At 37.6% G+C, this 13,710-nt stretch overlaps 1 protein-coding gene across 1 annotated transcript in view; it reads left to right on the forward strand.

Moving 5' to 3' along the window:
• Positions 1-13,710, forward strand: part of TDRD5 (tudor domain containing 5) — a 78,165-nt gene that overhangs the window by 10,341 nt on the left and 54,114 nt on the right. The gene's annotated exons all lie outside the window — the stretch shown is intronic.

Genomic DNA, 13,710 nt, shown 5'->3' on the forward strand with positions numbered 1-13,710 from the left:
CTGCCTTTTCCAGAATGCACTATAATTGGAATCATACAGTATGTTGCCTTTTTATATTGCCTCCTTTCATTTAATGATATGCATTTAAAGTTTCTCCATGTGTTTTCATGGCCTCTTAGCTGATTTCACTTTAATGCTGAGTAATAGTCCATTGTGTGCATATATTGCGGTTTATCCATTTACCTCCCGAAGGACATCGTGTTTGCTTTCAGGTTTTGGTTATGAATAAAGCTGCTGGAAACAGTCTGTGTGCAGTTTTGTGTGTAGACATAAATTTTCAATTCCTTTGAGTAAATACTAAGGAGCATGATGACTTGATTATATGATGAGAGTTTAGTTTTACAAGGAACTGCCAAACTGTCTTCCAAAGTGGCTATATCATCTTGCATTCCCACCAACGTGAGAGTTCCTATTGCTCCACATCCCCATCAGCATTTGGTGTTGTCAATGTTTTGGATTTTGATCATTCTACTAGCTGTATTGGAGAAGGAAATGGCAACCCACTCCAGTATTCTTGCCTGGAGAATCCCATGGACAGAGGAGCCTGGCCTGCAGTCCATGGGATTGCAAAGAGTTGGACACGACTGAGCGAGTGATATACACTAGCTGTATGGTGATACCTCATTGTTGTTTTAATTTACACTTCTCTAATGACATTGTGTTGAACATCTTTTAATATGCTTACTTTGCTATCTGTATATCTTCTATAGTGAAATGTCTGTTCAGATATTTTGCCCTGTTTTTAATTAAGTTGTTTGTTTTCTTATTGTTGAGTTTTAATGGTTCTTCGTATGTTTTGTTTGACAAGTCTTTATCAGATATATATTTTGTAATTTCTCTTTTTTTTTTTTTTGCAGTTTGTGACTTTTCTTTTCACTGTCTTTATATTCTGTCTTAGAGCAGAAGCTTTTTATTTTAATGAAGTCCAGCTTGTCAGTTATTTTTTTTAATAGATCGTATCTTTGGTGTTGTATCTTAAAAGTCATTATCATACCCAGGGTCATCTTGATGTTCTCTAATGTTATTGTCTAGAAATTTTAATAGTCTGTATTTTACACTTAGGTCTGTGATCCACGTTGGGGTAATTTTTGTGAAGGGCGTAAGGTCTCTGTCTAGAGTCAGTTTTTTTGCATGTGTCTGTCCAGTTGTTCCAGCACCATTGTTGAAGATTCTCTTCACTCTGTTGTATTGCTTTTTCTCTGTCGAAGATGAGTTGGCTGTATTTTTGTGGATCTGTTTCAGCATTCTTTGTTCTATTCCGTTGGTCTGTTTGTCTGTTCTTTTGCCATTACCAAGCTATCTTGATTACTGTACCTTTATAGTAAGTCTTGAAGTCAGATAATGTCAGTCCTCCAATTTTTAAAAAATGTTTATTTTTATTTGGCTGGGTCTTGGCTGCAGCACTCAGGATTGTCCATCCTTCTTGTGGCATGTGGGGTCTTCTGTTTGTGACGGGTGGGATCTTTTTCTTTTTTAAGTTTTTAACTTTTAAGTTTTGGCATGCAGATTCTTTAGATACAAACTCTTTAGTTGTGGCAGTTGGGGTCCCGTTGTTCCCCAGCCAGGCACTGAACCTGGGCCCCCTGCATTGGGAGTGTGGTGTCTTAGCCACTGTACAACCAGGAAAGTCCAGTCCTCTAAATTTGTTCTCCTTCAATATTGAGTTACTTATCCTGGGTTTTTTGTCTCTCTATATAAATTCTAGAATTAGTTTGTTGATATCCCTCAAAAAGCTTGCTGGGATTTTGCTTGGGGTTGGATTGAATCTGTAGATCAAATTGGGAAGAACTGACCTCTTGATGACATTAAGTCTTCCTATCCATGAACATGGAATACTTCTCCATTTATTTAGTAGTATTAATAGCTCTTTGATATCTTTCATCAGAGTTTTGTATTATTCTTCACATAATTTGTTAGATTTATCCCAAAGTATTTCATTTTGGGTGCACTGACTTAAATGGTCATGTGTTTTTACTTTTGAGTTCCACTTCTTCCTTGTTGGTATATAAGAAAGTGATTAGCTTTTGTCTTATTAATGTTGTATTCTGCAACATTGCTATCATTGCATATTCATTTTAGATTTTTTTTGTTGATTCTTTGGAATTTCTGTATAGACGAATATGTCATCTTCAAGCAGAGATAGTTATATTTCTTCCTTCTGAATTATTGTACAGTTGACCCTTGTTGAATACTGTGGGGGTTGGGGGCACCCACTCCTTGCACAGTCAAAAATCTGCATATATCTTTTGACTCCCCCCAAAACAACTACTAATAGCCTGCCGTTGACCAGAAGTCTGATAACATAAACAGTTGATTAACATGTTTTGTATATTAAATGTTATTATATATTGTATACTTATGATACAGGGTTTCCCTGGTGGCTCCAGCAGTAAAGAATCTGCCTACAATGCAGGAGACCTGGGTTCAATCCCTGAGTTGGGAAGATCCCTGGAAGAGGGCATGGCCACCCACTCCAGTATTCTTTCCTGAACAATCCCCTGGACAGAGGAACCTGACAGGATGCAGTCCAGGGGGTCTCAAAGAGTCGGATACAACTGAGTGACTAAGCACATACTTATGATACAGGAAGCTAGAGAAAAAAGTTTTAAAGAAAAGCATAAGAAAAATATATTTACAGAACTCTACTATATTTATCAATATCATAAGTTTACATTATTTATAGGATGAATCATCTGTCAGTACTTATATTAATAATGTCTTACATGATACAAAACACTGTATGTATTATATATATTATTAACACTAGATGTCAAAAAAGATAATGTGAAACAAATTAATGTTAATTATAGGTGTAGTGATTCATACATTGACATTGTAGAAGCAGCAATATGATTGTTTTATGATAGCCTAAAGTAATTGATATGATTGCTTCATGGTTGCCTAGCCTATACACAACACTATGACTTGTCATGAAATTTTTATGACATACAGCATTATAGTTACATGCATAATACAGTTTTGGGAACATTGTTACATTTTTTAAAAAAACCACTTATCTGTAGCTATAGGCTGATGAGCTGTTTCTCCAATTAGGAAAGATATATTGCACACTAATTTAATTCTTTGAAAGTACAGTTATAAAACAGTAAGAAAATGGACACATTGTTAATTTTATCTTAAATGTCACTCATCTTAATGCCTGTGTACGGATAGACCAGTATCTGCATGTATTTTATACGTTTATGACATATGTTTAAAATTTTTTTTGAATATTTCTGGGCTACACAGTTCACCTACAAGTTTATTCAAATTTTCATAAATCTCGATAACTTTATATATTGTTGGAACAAATCTGTAAGTGAATTCATGCAGTTCAAATTCATGTTGTTCAAGTGTCAGCTGTGCTTTCCATTTCCTCCTAAAACAGCGTTGAGAAGCAACAGTGAGAGAGGACATTCTTATCTTGTCCCCAGTTAACTATTTTTTATGATTCTATTTTATTGCGGTTATTTGTTTATTAGTTGTAACTCTTTAAAAAACATTTTTAGTGGATGTGGATGCTTTAGGGCTTTTAACATATATTTTAATTTATCACAGTTGGTCCTTGCGTAATATTACACTATTTCATGTAGATTAAGAACTTTAGAACAATAGATTTACATTTCACTTTTCCCATCTTTTGTGCTGTTGTGATACATTTTAATTGTATGTATGTTATATGCTCCTTAACACATTTTTGTTTTGCTTTAAAGTGTTTTGATAACAGTGATCTTCTGTTGCATTTAATCCCATTCAGATTATTTTTCATTTTAGATATTTTTCATTTCTGCATATTCCACTTAGATCTTTTTTATATCCTTTATCTCTTTATTGTGTTCATACTTTCCTTATATATGTAACCATTTTTTGGATGCACTGCATCATCTGGGATCCTAGTTCCTTGACCAAGGATTAATGTGTGCCCTCTGCAGTGGAAGCGTGGAGCCCTAACCACTGGACTGCCAGGGAATCCCATTTTCATTTTTGATATGGTCATATTCTCCTACCTCGGTGCATGGCTGGCAACTTTGATTAGCTGCTAGACATTATGAAGTTTTCATTGTTGAGCTTCACTCTGTTAATTTACTTGGGCTCAATTGATTATTTTGAGTTTTGCTTTTTTAAGACTTGTTAGGGCAAGTACTGGGGCTTCCTGGGTGGCACACTTGGTAAAGAATCTGCCTGCCAATACAGGAGATGCAAGAGATGTGGGTTTGATCCCTAGGTCAGGAAGATCCCCAAGAGTAGGAAGTGGCAACCCATTCCAGTATTCTTGCCTGGAAAATTCCACAGACAGAGGAGCCTGGCGTGCTACAGTCCATGGGGTTGCAAAGAGTTGGATACTACTGAGCCCTAGAGGGTTATGGTTAGGTTAGAGGGTTTACTATCCATTGAATTTTGTTATCTTAAAATTCATATGTTGAAGCCCTAACCCCCAATGTGTTAGTATTTGGAGATGGAGCCTTTGGGCAGCAATTATGTTTAGATGAAGTTGTGAGGGTGGAACCCTCATGACAGGATTAAGTGCCCTTGTAAGAAGAGAAACCAGAGAGCTTGCTCTCCTCCATGTGTATATAACAAGGAAAAGCCGTGGGAGCATACAGCAAGAAGTCAGCCATCTGCAAGTCAGAAAGAGAATCCTTACCAGGATCCAACTGTGCTGTGTCAACTGAAAAAATGCACAACCCAAGAGCTGAGAGTTCTTTTCAGCAGACATTCTTAGTATTTCAAGCCTAGGAGACAGCCTTTCAGATAAATGCTGAGGAAACTGTTCTGAAGAGGAAGGTGCAGGGTGGGGGACGGGAAGGATATATAAGAGTTTTTATAATAATACCAGGTAGTTGGAACAAAAGGCTACTGTTAATAAAAGAAAACTAGATAGCTCAAGTTACGGAATTTAGTTAGGATCTTTCTGCATAGGGGAAGGTGCAAGAGTCTGGGCTCACTGAAATCATTTCCTCAGCTATTTGGGGCCAGTGTTCCATGTTTTCTTAAGCTGTACTGTTGAGTGTAGCTGTGTTCTGATGGCTGCTAGATGGTGGGCATTCCTTATTTCTCCCTTAGGATCCATGTCTGGGTGGCTGCAAATTGCTGGTGGCTGCAACATCCTTTATTTACTGATATGGCAAGCAATATTTTATCCCTGGTGGCTCAGCGGTAAAGAACCTATCTGCCAGTGCAGGAGACAGGATTGATCCCTAGGTCGGGAAGATCCCCTGGAGAAGGAAATGACAATCCACTCCTGTTTTCTCGCCTGGAGAATCCCATGGGCAGAGGAGCCTGTAGAGGAATAGGCTACAGTCCGTGGAGTTGCAAAGAGTTGGACACAGCTGAGCAACTAAACAACAGGAACAATTTTATTTTTCAGATGGAAGCCTGATGTTGGGCTTCCAGCCTCCAGAATTGTGAGGAAATGAATTTCTGTTGTTTGCAGCCACCTAATGTCTGTTATTTTGCTATGGAACCCTTAGTAGACTAAGACTTCTAGTTCAAAGAAACCTTCAGTCTAGGGCTAATTTGGCTCCACCACTGAGGCATTTCCTTTCTGAGGAGTCACCTGGATGTGTTAAGAGGAGGTCCTTCCATTCTGCCTTAGTCGGTTCAGTTCAATTGCTCAGTCATGTCTGACTCTGCAACCCCATGGACTGCAGCACGCCAGACTTCCCTGTCCATCACCCACTCCTGGAGCTTACTCAACTCATGTCTGTCCAGTCAGTGATGCCATCCAACCGTCTCGTCCTCTGTCATCCCCTTCTCCTCCTGCCTTCAGTCTTTCATAGCATCAGGGTCTTTTCCAATGAGTCAGTTCTTTGCCAAAATATTGGAGTTTCAGCTTCAGCATCAGTCCTTCCAATGAATATTCAGGACTGATTTCCTTTAGGATGGACTGGTTGGATCTTCTTGCAGTCCAAGGGACTCTCAAGAGTCTTCTCCAACACCAGTTGGAGAAGAACACCAGTTCAGAAGCATCAGTTCTTCAGTGCTCAGCTTTCTTTATAGTCCAGCTCTCATATCCATACATAACCTCTTCCTTAGTGAAAACAGTTAATTTTTCTCAGCTCCATGTGAGCTCTGGGTGTTGTGTGGCCTGTTGCTTCTTGTTTGTTTCACCAGTTTCAGAGTACATCCCCTTCCCCCCTGCCTTATGTATAGATCACTTGTCATCCAGAAACTTCGGGGGTCCTTCTACAGATCTCTAGAGCTATCACTGTCTGTGCCAAACCCTCTTCTCCATACCTATCCATATATTAACATCCTCGTCCTTCCCAAACTCGAATTTGTCTCCTCAGTTCATCTGTTTCTATTACCTCTTTCTGGGCTGCAGACTGAAAATTCTCCAGGCTGCCAGGTGGGGCAGTTTAGGGCTCTCCACTCAGTTGTACACTGTTATTTAATATCTGTAACTCATCTGTAACTCAAGTTGTTTATGGCAGGAGGGTGGGGGTCATAACTTTGGTTCTAGAGGTAGAGACTTTTTAACACAGAAAACTCAGCCTAAAAAAGTTATTCATAGTCCTGCTGCCAAAAGATAGTTTTCACTCCATTCCTTTCTTAGTGATTTCCCCATTTTTTAGGTCTCTCTTCTTTTTTTTTTGGCATTTCCTGTGCTGGAGAGACCTCACACGAGTCTACTCATCTTCCTTTGTAGGTAAACTTGCTATATGCTTGTCAATGCCTGTCGTTATCTTTGAAATTCAGAAGATCACAATGAACTAACTGTTGGACTCTTTCCCTTTTATTTTATTAAAAAGATTTGCTGCGGTACATGGACTCTTGACTTCGCACACAGGCTCTGCGGGATCTTCTGTGGTTGCGGCTAGGAATCTAGGTGGCTTCTCTCATAGAGCGCGGGCTCTAGGGCATGCCAAGTTTAGGACATTTGCGCCTGGTATGGCTCCAAGGAGAGGAGTTAGACACAGAGACACTTTTCCTATATTTATTTTCCTTTGAGTTTCATCCTGTGTTTTGCAGCCCTAAGAATTCTTCATAGATGCAACCTGATCACATTTCACTTCTCGTTGGAGCTTTTTGCTATCAAAACTATTTAAATCTTTTTTTTTTTTTTTAAGGAGTAGGCTTTAATTCCTAAATCATATATTTTAATTTCCTGGTGGGATAGATGCTACATAGTTATCAGATCCCACATAATTCTATTTATAAAAAGTGCAACTTTCTATTCCTTAAAATTATAGATCTATAAATTCGCCAGGTGTTGCCTCAGAACTCTACAAGTATATGTATGTGTTTTTATATTCATAGAAAAACAATAGATAAATTTATAACAAATTTGTTAATTGGAGAATTTTTTATCATTAAAAAAATTTTTTTTTGTAGTGAGCATACATTATTTTTGTTATAAGAAAAAAATGTTATTAAATCAGTTTCTCCTTTGTAAAATGAGGACTGGAGTTTCTTCATTTTTTTCACCTGCAAGAGGAACAGGCCAACTTGTTCATTTGTATCTGGTGTTTTCCCATTTTCCTGTTTTATTTCACAAAAGCAAATGGTTAGAATAATTTAAACTATTTTTGTAAGACATGAATAATCTTTTTACCACATTCTATTCAACTTCCTTTATTTCGATCTCTTTAGGGTAAGTTTAGATGAGAGATGAAAATGTGAATCGGCAAGTATGGATTAGCCATTATTCTAGTGAATGAAGCCTCAGATACTCTAGCCAGTCCAGCTCTTCAGAATTCTGTGCCTGAGTGTGTAAGCCTAGAGCACAGCTAACAGTGATGTTACTTAATAGGTTATTGACTGAAAGAGTGTTTGGTTCAAGTACAGGGATCTGGCATTTGTTTGTTCTCTAGCTTTACAATCAAGAGTACTGTCAGTGAAAAAAAGTGAATCAGTAGTTGATCTAAGAGTGAAATGGGAAATTTTGTTGGAGCCAACCTGAGGATTATAACCCACGAGGTGGTCTTTCAGAAAGTTCTAAAGGCTGTTCTGCTTGTTAGAGGTCAAGGCACAGTTAAATCAGTTTTTGAGACCAAGAGTTATACATCGAAGTTTACATAGTCCAACAAGGTGAGTAGTGGGTTGTTGTGACCCCCTAGAGGATTAAGAAAGGAATGTTGTCTCCTAGGGAATTACTTTGCTGGAGCCAGAAGGAATTTTTTTTTTTTTTTTTGCGAGTGGGCATTCCTGTGTCTTCTAAGGGAATCTAGTTAATATATAATGCAGACATACAGTACACACTGAAGCGAGTAATAGCTCAGATGGGCAGAGAGATTTTATGTTTAATTTTCCTGTCTTAAAAATTTTACGTCACAGTACCCTTCCCTACCCCACATTTAGAAAACTTTATTGTAATATTCGACATGAGATTTAAAGTAGGTAAACCTGGAATTATAAACAAAGTTCTAGTTTTGAGTGAATTGAAAATCAGGGCTGGGTGTTAGTTTGCAACTGACTTTTACACTCAAACAATTGATAGTTTTTACATGAATTAGATTCTGTGATTGGTGTTGTATATAAGAATAGAAGCTTTTTATTTATTTATTTAAGAAAAGAAACTTTAAAAATTTTACTTGGTGACCTGGCTCAACTGTCTTGAAAGAGTAACCTCAACAAGTAACTGGATATGCTAGACAGTTAATGTGGTTCTCTGAAAGGTACATTTTCTGGCCAACGTAGAGTAGCTTTTCCCTGCCTATTTTTTTCCATGAGTTCAGATGAAATTTTTAGTATGGCAAGTCAGATTCCATACTTACCTAGTTTTTAGTCAATTGAGATACTTAGCAAATATTTGAGCAGTTGAAAGCGTCACTTCTGTGTGTGTGTCTGTGCCAGTTTTGTGATCTTAATCAGAAATGTATTAATGTTTTACCATATGGCCAAACGGTCTGCAATATATTCTTCTAAAGATGTTACTTCTGTTCCTTTCTGCTTTTAGCTTCATGCGTCTTCTTTCCAAAATGCTTCCACTTTCAAGTTTCTAAATATCACCCAGGTGTCTTACGTTTTACAAAACTTTCTTATTACAAAAGTAATACAGATTGATTGCAAAAGATTTACAATACAGAAAAGCACAGAAGAAAATGAAAATCACCTATTCTTTTACCACCCAGAAAAGTTGACGTTTTCTTTTAAAGAAAATAAAATTAGCATCATTCTGGTCCAGGTTTGTGACTTACTTTTTAAAGTCAGGATTATGAATTATGAATATTCCACATTATTAAATATTGCAGCACAACATAATTTTTAATGGCAGTATGGATATGCCATAATTTTTTAACTTGGGGATTTAGGATGTAGCTATTTTTGCTATTAAACATAACCTTATTGTTGAAAATCTTACTCAAATTTGTACAAATCATTAGTTTCTCCATAGGATAAAATTCTAGATAAGTAATCACTACATCTTGGAGAAGGAAATGGCAACCCACTCCAGTATTCTTGCCTGGAGAATTCCACGGACAGAGGAGTCTGGCAGGCTACAATCCACAGGGTTCCAAGAGTCAGACACAACTTAGTGACTAAACCACCACCACTGATCCCTATATCTGAAGAAACGTGTACTTGTATGACTCATGATGTATGTAGTTAATTGTCCTCCATGAAAGTTGTTTCAGTTAACATTCACACAAGATGCTTGTGAATGGGCTTCTTTAATTTGTACCTTTGCTAGTACTCAGTATAAATTGATGCTTCATCTGAACACCGTCCCCTGACCTCTCCCTTCTTACCAACCCTTGTCTAAGTTAGATCTCCCATTGCTTTCCTAATACTTTCAAGTATAGTATTCTTTGACATTATAGTATTTGACACTATATTTGACAAAGTATTTGACACTTTGATGCTATATAGTATTCTATGACAAGTCTGTGGGTTTTTCATAATCTTTACCATAATTGTAATTATGTAGTTATATGACTGTTTCATGGTGGTCTCTCATCACTAGACTGAAAGTTCCATGAGGGCAATGAGCATACCTAATTTATTTACCCCTGTATATTCAGTGCTGCGTACAATGTGAAGTGCATAGTATGTGTTCAGTACATATTTGTTGAGTGAATAAATGAGCATTCTTGTAAAAATACCAATTTGATAGGCAAATAACCATATTTGACTATTAATATCTGTTTTTTAGAGGTTGAACTTTTATTCTGTTATTGGCTAGCTCATGTTAATTTTTTTAAATCAATTGCCTTTTCATATCTTTGTCCGTTTTTCTGAGGGGTGTATCTTTTTTATTCAGAGCTCTTCTCTGCTTCTTCTTGGGTCCTGTAGGCTCCTATCTGAATATATATATATACACACATATATATGTGTGTGTGTATGTATACATATACATATATATGTATTATATATTACAATATATATGTATATATATACATCTTAATCCTATATATATTCATATATATATATAATGGGTTATTTTCCATCTTTATCCCCTTTTATAATCCTTTGTTCACTTGATTTATTGTCCATTTTTTTTTCTGTTTGGTGTGTAGGCATCTGAGACTAAAGCATTGTTGAAATCAGGGTCCCCTCTTGATTACTCTCTTCATGTCAATCACTGATTGCCTCTCACTCTTTTTTTAAATTTATTTTTGGCTGCACAGGTTTTTCTCCAGTTGTAGCAAGCAGAGGCTACTCTCTGTTGCAATGCTCAGGTTTCTCATTGTGGTGGCTTCTCTTGTTACTGAGCATGGGCTCTAGGGCTCCCAGGCTTCAGTAGCTGCCATTCCCGGGCTCTAGAGTACAGGCTCAATAGTTGTGGCACGCAGGCTTAGTTTCTACGAAGCATGCGGGGTCCTCCCAGATCAGGGATCAAACCTGTGTCTCCTGCATTGGTAGGCTAACTCTTCACCAGTGACCCACCAGGGAAGCCCTACCTCTACTCTTACTCCCTGCCCTCCCACATTGTAACTATTAACCTCTGCTTACAGATATTTCCAAGATTACTTGGACTTTAATAGATCTCCCTCACCCCATTCAATATAAAGTCAGCAGAATTTAGTCTTCTAGCTTGAGGCAAAAAAAAATTTTTTTTTCCTTATCTTGAGATGCTTTCTGTTCTTAGCTAAGAGTCTATCATTTTGACATCTTAACCCAAGCTTGGCAAATATTTTCTCAAAAGGACCAGGTAGTAAGTATTTGAAACTTTTTAGGGCCTAATGATCTGCATTATAACTACCAATCACTGCCCTCATAGTGCTAAAGCAACCTTGGACAGTATGTGAATGAGTGATAAAGAAGTTGTGATACATATACACAATGGAATATTACTCTGCCATAAAAAGGAACCCATTTGACTCAGTTCTAATGAGGTGGATAAACCTAGAGCCTATTACACAGAGATAAGTCAGAAAGAGACAAATATTGTGTATTAATGCATATATGTGAAATCTAGAGACAGTACTGATGAACCTATCTGCAGAGCAGCAGAGGACACGCAGACGTAAAGAACAGACCTGTGAATACAGAGAGGGAAGGGGAGGGCGGAACGAACCGAGAGAGTAGCACTGGAACACACATGACCGCATGTGAAATTAGATAGCCAGTGGAAATTTGCTGAATGACACAGGGGGCTCAAATCTAGTGCTGTCTGACAACCTAGAAGGGTAGGGTGGTATGGGAGGTGGAGGGAAGTTCACGAGAGAGGGCACATATATATATATATATATATATAGCTGATTCATATTGATATATGGCAGAAACCAACACAATATTATAAAGCAATTATTGCCCAATTAAAACTAAATTAAAAAGCTATATGAATGAGTCAATATGGCCACATTCCAATAAAACTTTATTTATGGATACTGACATTTGAATGTCATAAAATTTTCATGTGTCACAAAAATTACTTTTTTTTCCCTCCTAGCAGTTTGAAAATGCTAAAACAGTTCTTAGCCAGTTTTGACCCATGGGCCATAGTTTGCTGACTGTATCACAAGCCGTGTTCGATAGAGATAACTCATGCTTATAATCACCACCCTGCTACTTATCTCCTAGTTTCCCACACTCTTGGAATTGATTAAAAGCCATCAAAAATCTGCCTCTGTGTTTTAAGATCCTTTGTTTTCTGCATAAAACTTGAGGTCATTGAGGCTGTTTCCCTGGTCTCTTTTTTCCCATCCCTGTAGAATCATTGGTTCCTTCCTCTCTATTATATTCTTCCCTAGTTTCTGTGGAATCCTCCTTTGATTATCTCCTCTTTCTCTTCTTACTCCCTTGGCACCCAGGTTAAAACTCTTGCCCTGAGAGTTGTGGTGTTTTAACTGGTCATGCACTGTACCAGTCTAATTTTCTGCTGCCAGATTAAAATTATGAAAATATTTCTCCTTTGCTAAAAATCTCTGATACCAGTTTTTGTTTATGTAACCCAAGAAAAGCTCCTTAGCTTGGCATGTGAGGAGTTGCTACAATATGACTTCAGCCTGCTTTCTTCAGTTTTCTACTACTTTTCTGATGCCTTCAGGCAAACTGTTAAATTCTTTTCTCCTTTGTTTATCAAGTTCCTTCTACCTTCATTGCCCCCTTTACCACCTTTTTCTACAATATCCTCCATCCTTCAAGGCCTTCCTAAAAGAAAGCCTTCTGTATGACTTGGTATAATATGTCCTTCTGCATTCTTGTACTTCTTTAATGGCTGTCAAGAGTCAGCCAGTGCAAGAGACGCAGGTTCAGTTCCTGGGTCGGGAAGACCCCCTGGAGGAGGAGATGGCCAACCCACTCCAATATTTTTGCCTAGGAAATCCATGAACAGAAAAGCCTGGTGGGCTACAGTCCATGGGATTACAAGAGTCCATGAGGTTACATGAGTCCAGCAGGACTGAGCCCGCACACACACATACACACACACACACTCTGAGCACGCACACACACACACACACACACACACACACACATGCACACACACAGTCAGCCTTAAGGTTATAGCTGTTTATGCATTTATCTCATTTCTCTACTTAATTGTAAGTGGCTTGAGAGGAATGATGCTGTCAAAGGTGACACTTTTTTGTCACCTGAAATACCTGGCTTGGTGATAATAAGTTGTTGTATTGAATCTTCAGATGGTGGGAGGATGTTGAGATGTGAAGAATCAGTTATCTTGAGATTCTTTTATTGTTCACTGAAAGAGCTTTAGGGACTTATCTCATGACAGTTCCGGAAGAAATATAAAGAACCTAAGACCAAAGGCTGAGGCATTTTGTGAAAGCTAGTTATACAGTCTTAGGAATCCCCCCTTCCCAGATCCCACTTTCCTGTCAACCTTAGGAAACAGAGATTATCTTCATTTTTCAGATGAAGAAACCTTAAAAGTTCATATACCTTGTAAGTAATGGCAGCCCAAGTGACAATAAGAAGAAATATTAAAAAAAAAAAGTTTCAAAGGGAAAAACAAATAGTGATTGTGTTTATGTGATAGGATTTTAGGTAGTTTTTTTTTATACTTTTGTGTCTTTTCTAACATATGCGTGTATATATATGTATATGTATTTTTTTCTACATAGCAGCTTTAAATATAACTCCATGGGCTTTCTTTTTTTTTTTTTTCTTTTTTCATGATCTTTCAATCTGTTACAGATCTCCACTCCATGGCTCTTCACTGGACCTTGGTGTCTGGTTATGCTCTACGATACTCTCTACTCCTAACCTCCTGTGCTTCCAGCTTATTTTTTCAGTTATTCCCATGCACTGTCTTTTTTTACTTTCTTTTTTTTTCGTTTTTTTTTTACCATATTGGGACCTCTC

Source organism: Capricornis sumatraensis, chromosome 14 (assembly GCF_032405125.1).
Source record: "Capricornis sumatraensis isolate serow.1 chromosome 14, serow.2, whole genome shotgun sequence".
Taxonomy (NCBI): Eukaryota; Metazoa; Chordata; class Mammalia; order Artiodactyla; family Bovidae; genus Capricornis; species Capricornis sumatraensis.